The following is an 11,687-nucleotide window of genomic DNA, read 5'->3' as shown; positions in this document are numbered from 1 at the left end:
TTTTCAAATAGGCCTAATAACCCTTCCTTCTCATTTAGACCAGTAAACCAATCTGAGGTTCTCTATGGACTGTGTAATTCTGAGGAGACCCAAGTGATATGAATAACTATAGGCCAATCTCCAAGCTTCCATGTTTAGCTAAGATGTTAGAATTCTTTGTAAATGAACAGCTTCGTTCCTTTTTGTCATCTTATTCTATATTAAGTCCTTATCAATCTGGGTTCAGAGCTAGCCACAGCACAATTACAGCAGCAACTGCTGTAGTAAATGATATAGCTACTGTTGCTGACGGTAAGAAACATTGTGCAGCTTTGTTTATTGACTTGTCAAAGGCTTTTGACACTGTTAATCACAGGTTACTTCTTGAAAAACTAACCTCTTTTGGTGTAGATGAAGTTTCCTTTAAATTGTTTCAAAACTACCTCTCTAATAGAACACAGTGGGTAGATGTGACAGGATCAACCTCAGAGCCATTGAGACTAAATAATGGTGTTCCACAGGGCTCAATTTTGGGACCACTGTTGTTTACATTGTATATCAATGACATCTGTGCTTCAATAGAAAATTGTAAAGTGCATTTCTATGCAGATGACACAATCATTTATGCCTATGCACCATCTGTAGAGCAAGCCGTGTCATATCTTCAATGTGCATTTGATTGTGTGCAGAAATCCTTGAAAGATCTTAAACTGGTTGTAAATAAAGCAAAAACAAAATATATGATCTTTACTAGATTGAGAAAGTGTGACCTTGATGCCTATAACAGAAAGTAGAATGACCATTATTCAAGCAACTATAATGTCAGTCCTGGTGACATTGTGTATATATGCATGCAGCCCCTTCCACTCTGAAATCACTTGATGCAGTTTACCACAGTTCACTACGTTTTATAACTGGAGATGGGTTTAAAACTCATCACTGTAAATTATACCAACATGTAGGATGGTCTTCCCTGATATGAGGGAAAGGCACTGCCTCTTTTTTCTTGTTTATAAGGCATTACTGGGAAGGTTACCTTTTTACCTAACTTCTCTTCTGAACATAAAATCAATCTGCCACAATACACGCTCACAGGGTTTTATATCTCTTCAAACTCCTCAAATTAAATCTGAATTTGGTAAATTAGCTTTTAAATTTTTTGCATCTAATAAATGGAACAAATTGCAAGAGTTATTGAAATTAGGTTTGTGTCATTCAAGGGTATGATTGATGATATGGATGTTGCACAATGTTCTTGCTTTGACTGATATTTTAGACCTTTTATATCATCATTATTATTATTTATACATTCCCCTTCTTTTCTTTCTATTTATTGTTATTATTTTTATTTGATTTTTGTTATTATTATTATTACTAGTGCAGTGCCCGTTCAAACCATTCCTGAAGAAAACCCATAGCTCAATTACATGCCCACATGTATGCCTGCTTTAAAAATAGGATGATAGGGAAACATCATTCCAGCTAAGCATTCAATAGTGAATACTGAATATTATAATAAATTAGCCTATAATTAATGTGGCCTCTAATAAATTTAGGCATGGCTGCATGTGACATTTCTACAGATCAGAATGACATGACAACTGTTTTGAGTTAAGGCTAAATGTGTATAGCTTACTGAATAACTTCCTAATGCTATTCGAAGCTTGCACATACTTTTATTTTGAGTAGTCACTACATACCCGTGTTTAATGGCGTGATAAGTGCCGTCGAGTCTGCAACTTGTCTAACGTTAGCTATGTGGCATTAGCCTATCGCTCGTTTCAATTTGGGACCTTGCAGTCGGAATTGTCTCTTGACAGTCCTAAGTAGCCTGGGCTATTCGAGTGGTCACTACATACCCGTGTTTGTTGGCGTGTTGTTGCAAGTAATCATTTTATGCAAGCAAACTGCATACAGGGAGTCTTTATTGTTGAGGTCAGACATGATAATCATCTTGCATCTTAACCCACAAGCGGTTCCCGAGTAATCCGTTTAAATTGCGACTGACTATCATCAAAGTGAGACCTAGCAGAGCCCGTTCTCTGGTAGTGTTGACGAACTGACCGAAGTGTCGGTTAAATAACCCGGTTCGTGTCACTGAGCCGGGAGAATCGAGTGCCAAACGTCAAAAACCGACTCAGTGTTCCTAACATCATTCATTTTCACATACAGAGCAACACTGGCTTGATTGGCTGTGCTCGAGTGTTCTCGTCGCTACTCTTTCATCGTATCGCGTATTAGCGCCTCTACTGGAGTGATAATCAGTCAAACTATGATGAGCCATAACCGTGGCTGTCAAACGAGTCAAACAGTTCGCTAGGTTCTCCGGGCCTCGTAACCGTGGCTGCCACACGAGTCAAACAGTTCGCTAGGTTCTCGGCAAGTTAATCAACTGATCACATAAGCCTTTCTAGTGCAAACTAGATGCTTATGTTCATGGACATTTTATCGATGGGAAAGTATTATATCACATACCTACAAATACACATAGGCCTAATGTTATCTTAGTAGTCAAGTTAAATAAATGCTTAGAAGTGAATGACTGTAGGCTGCAGGCTGTCACGAGGAGACAGAATGAGACCGAATGTAACCGTGCAACAACCGCTGTACCCTTTATCTTGTCTTGGTTCTCGGCAAGTTTGATTCATACCAGCCTAGTTAGTGCATCGTAGCCTAGATTATTTATTCATGGCAATTCACACATTATCGATGGGGAAGTAGGCCTACATCTCATATTAGCCTACACGTCATATTATCTTAAAGTTATAAAGTTACATGTTAGAGAAGTGAATGTTGCTTAGCCTCACGAAGACCGTGCCAGGCTGAACAAGACCGTAGTCGAGGGTAAGTCTAATGTTATCAAACGGTCTAGGTTCTCGACAAGTTAGTTATTAACTAAGCCTTATTCTAGTATCGTAGATAATTGTGTTCAATTTACACATTATTGATGGGGAAGTAGCCTACATAAGCTTCAAATAGGCTACCTGGGTAGCCTAGTTATAAAGTTAAATGTTGCTGGCTTCGTTTGTCACGAAGAGACCGCGCATCAGGCTACTTAGCCTACTAAACGAGACCGTAACCGAGGCTATGAGTCTGTAATCAAAACGGTTGTCTAGGTTCGCGGCAAGTTATTAACCATGCCTTGTTTTTAGTGCATCGTAGATGCTTGTGTTCATGGCCATTCATATATCGATGGGGAAGTTTATCACATAGCCTACAAATACACGTCATGTTATCTTTGTAGTTAGAAAGTTAAATGTTAGAGAGGTGAATGTTGCTGGCTTCATGGGCCTAGGTTCACGAAGTGACCGCGCCAGGCTACTGAAGGAGACCGTAACCGAGGGTATGAGTCTATAATCAAACGGGTGTTATGCAATTTTGAGTTATCAACCGATCGCAGAAACCTATTTATTTCTCGTGCATCTTAGGTGATTATGTAGGCTAGCCTACATAGAGGTTTATAGGCTACATTACCGATGGATATAAAATACAAATACACGTCATGTTATCTTGGTAGTTATGTTAAATGAGATGTTTGTTGGTAGGTAAGCTGTCACGAGGACTGTGGCCTACAACAGGTTAGAGACCGTAACCGTGCTAATGCATGAGTAATCAAAAGGGTGTAGGTTCTTGGTAAGTTGAGTTATTGATCCCAAAAGCTTTTATGTTTCGTGCATCTTGGAATTGTTCATTACAGTGCATGAAAATGCACTGTACTGTTCTTCCTAGGCTTCTTCTGATTCTTATTACAGTGCATGAAAATGCACTGTACTGTTCTTCCTAGGCTTCTTATTCTTCTTCTTCTAACGCAATTAATGCAGCTTCAACCGCTTAACGTAGAAACTTCATTCAAACTATGTTACGTAGGTCTTACTTAAGACATGGGTGCTTTGTATTTTTCAGCTTTGTAACTTTTATACTTTTTAAACTATTAATTAAAAACTGTTCAAAATGTCCCCATAGACTTAACATGGGCTGATGACATCACAATAGAGCCGTTAAGCAATTAGAATCCTATGGCAAGTGTTCGGGCCAGCTGCATCAACTGCCAGTCTCAGGCTTTAAGCATACAAACTGGCCCTATTAAGACTACACATCCTGTTCAACTGCTTCCTCTGCCAAAAACTGTTTCAAAATAAAAGTCCTCACTACAATATTTCACTGTTAAACAATTTAACCCTTTAAACTACTGAACTTTTATCTGTTCAGCCATTGTAACTGTTACTTGTCATCAACTATGACTCCTACCCACTGTAGCTAGTTAGCTAAGATAGCTAAGTAACTTGGTTAGCATAGTTAGCATGCTAGCATGTTAGCATGCTAGTTAGCATGCTAGTTAGCATTTTTAGCAAAACTGTTAAAAACGATTAGCTAAGTTAGCTAAGTCACATGGTTAGCATAGTTAGCATGCTAACATGTTAGCATGCTAGTTAGCATTTTTTGCAAAACTGCTAAAAATGATTAGCTAAGTTAGCTAAGTCACATGGTTAGCATAGTTAGCATGCTAACATGTTAGCATGCTAGTTAGCATTTTTTGCAAAACTGCTAAAAATGATTAGCTAAGTTAGCTAAGTCATATGGTTAGCATAGTTAGCATGCTAGCATGTTAGCATGCTAGTTAGCATTTTTTAGCAAAACTGCTAAAAATGATTAGCTAAGTTAGCTAAGTCACATGGTTAGCATGTTAGCATGCTAGCATGTTAGCATGCTAGTTAGCATTACTGTTAAAAATGATAAGCGAAGTTAGCTAAGTCACATGGTTAACATAATTAGCATGTTAGCATGTTAATTAGCATAGTTATCATAACTAATAAAAATTATTAGCTAGGTTAGCTAAGTCATATGGTTAGCATAGTTAACATTTTAATATTGTTAGCATGCTAGTAAGCATAGTTACTTGGTTACCATTATTATCTTTAACATAGTTAGCATAACTACTAGCAAACATTGGAGCCATTCCAACTGTTAGTTATCGTCAACTATCTGCCTAAATAATTTAACCATTTCAATTATCAACCTATTTAACTGTTCAGTCATTCCAACTATAGTAAACCTTATCTACCAAGCAAATAATTTAACCATATGAACTCATCATATTTTTGCATTTTCATGCACTGTATTTCCTTCAGGAAATGCTTTTCTAGTTCTTATTCTTCTTCTAACGCACTTAATGCAGCTTCAACCGTTTAACGTAGAAACTTCATTCAAACTATGTTACGTAGGTCTTACTTAGGACATCCCTGCTATGTATTTTTCAGCTTTGTAACTTTTATACTTTTTAAACTATTAATTAAAAACTACTCAAAATTTCCCCATAGACTTAACATGGGCTGATGACATCACAATAGAGCCGTTAAGCAATTAGAATCCTATGGCAGGTGTTCGGGCCACCTGGATCAACTGCCAGTCCCAGGCTTTAAGCATACAAACTGGCCCTATTAAGACTACATATCCTGTTCAACTGCTTCCTCTGCCAAAAACTGTTTCAAAATAAAAGTCCTCACTACAATATTTCACTGTTAAACAATTTAACCCTTTAAACTACTGAACTTTTTAACTGTTCAGCCATTGTAACTGTTACTTGTCATCAACTATGACTCCTACCCACTGTAGCTAGTTAGCATGGTTAGCATAGTTAGCATGCTAGCATACTAGCATGTTAGCATGCTAGTTAGCATTTTTAGCAAAACTGCTAAAAATGATTAGCTAAGTTAGCTAAGTCACGTGGTTAGCATAGTTAGCATGCTAGTGTGTTAGCATGCTAGTTAGCATTTTTAGCAAAACTGCTAAAAATGATTAGCTAAGTCACGTGGTTAGCATAGTTAGCATGCTAACACGTTAGCATGCTAGTTAGCATTTTTAGCAAAACTGCTAAAAATGATTAGCTAAGTTAGCTAAGTCACGTGGTTGGCATAGTTAGCATGCTAACATGCTAGTTAGCATTTTTAGTAAAACTGCTAAAAATGATTAGCTAAGTTAACTAAGTCAAATGGTTAGCATAATTAGCATGTTAACATGCTAGTTAGCATATTTAGCATAACTAATAAAAATGATTAGCTAGGTTAGCTAAGTCATATGGTTAGCATAGTTAACATTTTAACATTGTTAGCATGCTAGTTAGCATAGTAACTTGGTTAGCATTATTATCTTTGTTAACATAGTTAGCATAACTGCTAGCAAACATTGGAGACATTCCAACTGTTAGTTATCGTCAACTATCTGCCTAAATAATTTAACCATTTCAATTATCAACCTATTTAACTGTTCAGTCATTCCAACTATATTAAACCTTATCTACCAAGTAAATAATTTAACCATATGAACTCATCATATTTTTGCATTTTCATGCACTGTATTTCCTTCAGGAAATGCTTTTCTAGTTGAAATTCATATCCTAAATTACAAAGGGGGGAAATATTATATGACATAGGCTATGTTATCTTGGTAGTTAAGTTAAAGGACAGGTTCGGTATTTTACACTTAAAGCCCTGTTTTCAGATAGTTTATGATTAAATAGAACGTTTAAGATTGAAATTTGGACACATGCTGCTGTCCTGAGAATTTTCGGTTTCTGTGGTAGCGCCCCCCCTCCTCCAGAACGATGCATAGGTGCACTGGAACAATCCTTCCTAAAACGCATTAAACTTTCGTTTACAAAGACGTGAAACTCACCGAGTGGTCAGGGGTGTTCGCTGATATGCTCACACAAAAATCGCTGCAAAATACGCTTTCCAACAGGTTATTACCATGTTGTAAAACTGTGGAGCTATTTTTCCAAACGCCTCACACCCGTACATTCTTCCGTTGAGAGCTTGAATAATAGACACTCCAGCCCAGTTGGTGGCGATAATGCACCATACACCATCTTGCCAATTACAAGCAAACCACTGGCATTTCATTGAATACACAGAAGAAGCAGAAGATCGCTGTCTTGAAGTATTTTGCAACAGACAGCTAAAAATGAGGCGATTTTGTGCAGTTCCGAATTGCGGGAAAATTCGTGGCAAAAAAAGTTGTCACAGACTTCCTTTCAACGATCCAGAAAGGCTGTGTTGTGGCTGGAATTTCTGGGGTTGGATGTGAGCACACCTGTTGAGAATCTGCAGAAAGCTGATCACCGTGTCTGCATTTTACTGAACGTCGCTGGAGGTCAAAAGAAATCGCCCAAAAAGCTATTTCGCCTGAGAAATACAGCGGTTCCCACATTACCTCCTGGGACGACAGAGTTGGAAGAACTTGGGGTAAGAACTTATTTGTTATGTCCATAACCTGTCATGTTCACATCATAAGCCTAACACTAACCCTAGCCTACATGAATAATTTGGCTACATGATTTTGTACGTTTACAATTTTTTTGGCTGTGGAACTTTCATGATGAAAACGTAATGATTCACGTAGGCTATCATTCACATTGTGCAAGTTCCAAGACATTTTAGCATTAGCCATGGTTGGACGTGACAATAATTTGGATAGCGTAGTAGCCTACGATACCGCGACTGCATAAGACTACAGAAAGAAAACAAACAATCCCATATCCGTTTCCGGCAGCGGAGTAATACCGTACCTCACAGCACATCCAATACAAGTCAATGGAGTTGGACAAAAACTACGATAAAACCTGTTGGAAAGAATCTTTTGCAGCGATTTTTGTGTGAGCATATCAGTGAACACCCCTGACCACTCGGTGAGTTTCACGTCTTTGTAAACGAAGGTTTAATGCGTTTTAGGAAGGATTGTTCCAGTGCACCTATGCATCGTTCTGGAGGAGGGGGGGCGCTACCACAGAAACCGAAAATTCTCAGGACAGCAGCATGTGTCCAAATTTCAATCTTAAACGTTCTATTTAATCATAAACTATCTGAAAACAGGGCTTTAAGTGTAAAATACCGAACCTGTCCTTTAAGCTTTGATTTACAATATAGTAGGCTCTCTATTGATTTTAATGAGCAGGCCTAGGCCTTAGAATTACAGTATTTATATCACAATTTACCAAACTTTGACCTTTTTAAAAACCTCGGTTTTTAACAAAATTCTGACTATGATTGAGCGTAATAAACTGCATTTCGAATGGCAAATCCATATTTCCAGATATTTTGGTGAAAGTAACTTAAAAGTAATGCAACAGTAGTGTAATGCGTTAAAATTCAGAGACAGTAATATTATAATGTAACAAATTACTTTGAAATGACAGTAATAAGTAATGCATAATACATTTAGATTTTGAAGTAACTTGCCCAACACTGACACCACTCTCTGTCCTTGATATCTGGTCTGCTGCAACAGATGTGAGAAGTGCCTAACTTCTGTATAGGAAACAGTGTCTCATTGCACTGAGCTCATTGATGACTGTCTTACTACCAAACTCATGATGTATCAAAATGGGAAGTCCCAGTGTGATTGGCGTATGGATGTGACCGCTCTGTTCAATGAGATCATGACAAATTGCGATAACACACAGATTCTCCTTTGAAGCTGGGTCATCATCACGTTTGGTAATTTCTGTGGGCATGTTAATCAACACACCAGTTCACAAAGTCATACAGGATGTTGGGTACATACTTGCTGCATTGGAAACATAATAGACAGTCACTGCTGACATACTCACTGTCATGCTCTACCTGACCCATGCTTTTCCTCAATATGTCTGCAGCCCTGTGTAATATTTGGATTTCGGAAAGACTTGACTTGTCTGTGGAAGTGTAGTCTCAGTCCACTGTTATTTCTGTGAGTTTAGCAGCTTTCCTCAGTGCACAATATGGTCATACTATCTGAGCAGATCAGATCTGACTGTCTTGGACGTAGAACAAATGCAAGCCTATCTTTGTAATGCTGTATCAGCTTTTCCTTTAGTTTCCAGGATCTATATTTCTTGTGTTGAACAATGGACACACCTTCTTGCTCAGCAATGGTCTTTAGTATGTTGTCATAGCTATCAGTCAAATAATTGAGTCCTCACTTTCATATCTTTGGACAATACTGTTTTATCAATGTCTTCAGTATATGGAGCCAGAGTTTTATGGACATCACCATCTCTCTCTCTGCTGAGCAAGGGTAAGTATGCGTTGGAGGCCTTCTACTGTGGGGTTTTGGACATAGGGATCTTTTTTCTTAACCTGAACCTAGCCAGATGAATTTCGTTCTGCTTAGCTCCGCCTAGCTTCACTCACATCCATCTGGGACCTCTTCCATTGAGAGTGATTTCTGCAACCAACTTTATGGTTCAGCCAATCAGGACGCAGGGCGGGAGTTTCATAGATGTGACGTAGTGGAGCGTCTACAGCGTCACGGGTTGGCTTCGATGTGAGTGGTTGAAGTAGCACGTCAATAGATGACGGACAAGTGGCTTATTCAATCATATGCAAGCATTTTTTGATTAGGCCCAGCCTTCTGAAGCAACACTTCAATGGATCGGTTCCAGATGGATGAGTGGAGCTAGGCGGAGCGAAATTCATCTGGCGAGGGTCAGGTTACTTTTTTCTTGCCCTTTTCAAAATGTTTCCCACAAATTATACAAAGCTTTGGATCCAATGCCTGTAAAGACATTCTCCATAATTCAAAAGACTAGTGAAAAGTAAAAATGATATACATTTCAGAATTTTCACTGAAATGCAAATCAAGTTGAATTACACATGCAACATTGGTCAGAGGGCTAAGTACTTTCTTAGCTAGGGAAAGTAGTTTCTACAACTAACTGTTTAGCTACTTAGGGGTGAAGTAACCAGTGTAGGCTCTGTCTACTGCTGGTCTGGACAGACAAAAGCTAACAATATTATTTTCCATTATTCAGTAATGACTTGACCATATAAATATTTTAATAAAGGTGTTCCATCCCAATGTTAACCTGATTCAAATGGATCTGTGTTTCATATGAATTGTTAAATACTGGGACATATGAAATGTATCATTATTAAATGTAAATATAGAGCAGCACTTACCGTATGTCAGGGGTTCTCAATGTTTTTGGTTCCGAGGACCCCTTTTGGGGGGAGAACATTTTCCGAGGACCCCTCATAACCGTAAAAATTAAGCATGTAATTTGTATTCTCTGAAGTTGTGGCCTACACATTCATCAGCTAGCTGGCTAACAAATAAGCCAAGCTAAGCAGTAGGAATGGTTCTTCAGTGAAGTTAAATGTGGGTAGGAGCAAATAGACATAATTTGCTTGTTTTATGGGTGAAAAGGGGCATCATCCAATAGATATTAATTTTTAAAATGATAAAACTCAAGTTTATAATTTCAAGCAAATGATTTTGCGGACCCCTTGGCTATGGTTCGCAGACCCCAAGGAGTCCCCAGACCCCACTTTGAGAACCACTGCCTTATGTAACTTACCTTGCAGTAACAATGAATTTGTCAACATTCTTCTCACCACTGATAATGTGATTTGGACTTGAGACTGTATTTTGCCAGTGATCCGTTTTCTTTCATGTTGGACACCTCATACATTGAGTGACAGAACACCCTGATTCGTCATACTATATTTACATATTTGGTATTGTTAGATTCAGAACAACCCCACCTTTCCCATAAGCGATCATATGTGTTTCTATGATAATCCCTGGTAAAACAGCTACAAAGTAAATGAAAACATTCTGCATAGATATTCATTTTTTGCATTTTAGGTATGTGTTTACATGTCTCTATTCATTCCATACATCAAGATATTCACATCCAGTCTTTTCTAGTGGGGAAGTCAGTAAACTTCCTGACTATAAACATGCCAAGTTTCAAAGTTCTCAGAGCTTGTGTGATTGATCTGCACTAATTTATATGCCTTAACTCCAATACGGACAGGCTATATTTTAGTCCTTTTTTGGTTTTGGGGTGTATAACAATATCTGTTAATTTAACAATCTTAGCAGTAAAATATTTTTAGCCAAGAATCCATTTCATATATGGGAGACCTTAGAGATGAGGAAAAACACGGTTTAGTTCTACCTCCGGTAGGGGTATCTCAAAAACTAAAGCCCTTTCTGACCATTTGATACTAGCCTAATACTCTTTGTTAACCCTCTCTGTCCTTATGTTACTGTTGCTAGGTCAGATAAACAATAGCCATGCAGTGTTAAAAACCTGCATTACAATTCTTAATTCTGATTCTTGAAAATCATGATAAATGTACAGTCAACAAGTATGGATACAAGGGGAGAAATAGCCATCAGATAAAATCTGCAAAATGTTTGCCAAGTTTACTGCCTGGGTGCAATAGATTGCTCGCATGCTACTAACTTATAATTCCCATTATAATGCCAGCCAGGTCTTTGTCTGCTAAAATGAATGAACAAAATAGCCTACCACACAGTGCTTCTAATGATCAAGAGGGATTTATTTGTCACATACACAGTTACAGTATAAACATAACTGTTTACAGCGTCTTTGAATGAAGTTGCATTATCCGTTGCCATTCACTGTAGGCTACTCGTCAAATTAATACATTTTGTTTATTTCTTGAAAGGCATCATCACGTGAAACGAGCACAACGAACCAGGGAAGGGAACATGGGCTTGTACATCATCTCTTTTCAGATGGTTCCGCAACACACCGTCCACATTCGTCCGATACGGTTCCGGTGCAAAATGAGTTTGGAGTCTCCAGCGGATCCAAACTGCTTCTCTCCAGGGACTCGGATGCAACAGTCTAATGTGGACGGTAGGGCGAATCGTAACAAAGGTGTGTCGGATACAAATTAATCTGAGCTAGTGTGGAC

This window comes from Alosa pseudoharengus, unplaced genomic scaffold, assembly GCF_046254945.1.
Source record: "Alosa pseudoharengus isolate Yale_2024_CS ecotype anadromous, Long Island Sound unplaced genomic scaffold, YU_APseudo_1.1 YU_APseudo_1.1_scf_2, whole genome shotgun sequence".
In the NCBI taxonomy this organism is placed as follows: Eukaryota; Metazoa; Chordata; class Actinopteri; order Clupeiformes; family Clupeidae; genus Alosa; species Alosa pseudoharengus.
The sequence above is the reverse complement of the archived record's forward strand: the minus strand, read 5'-3'. Positions refer to the sequence as shown.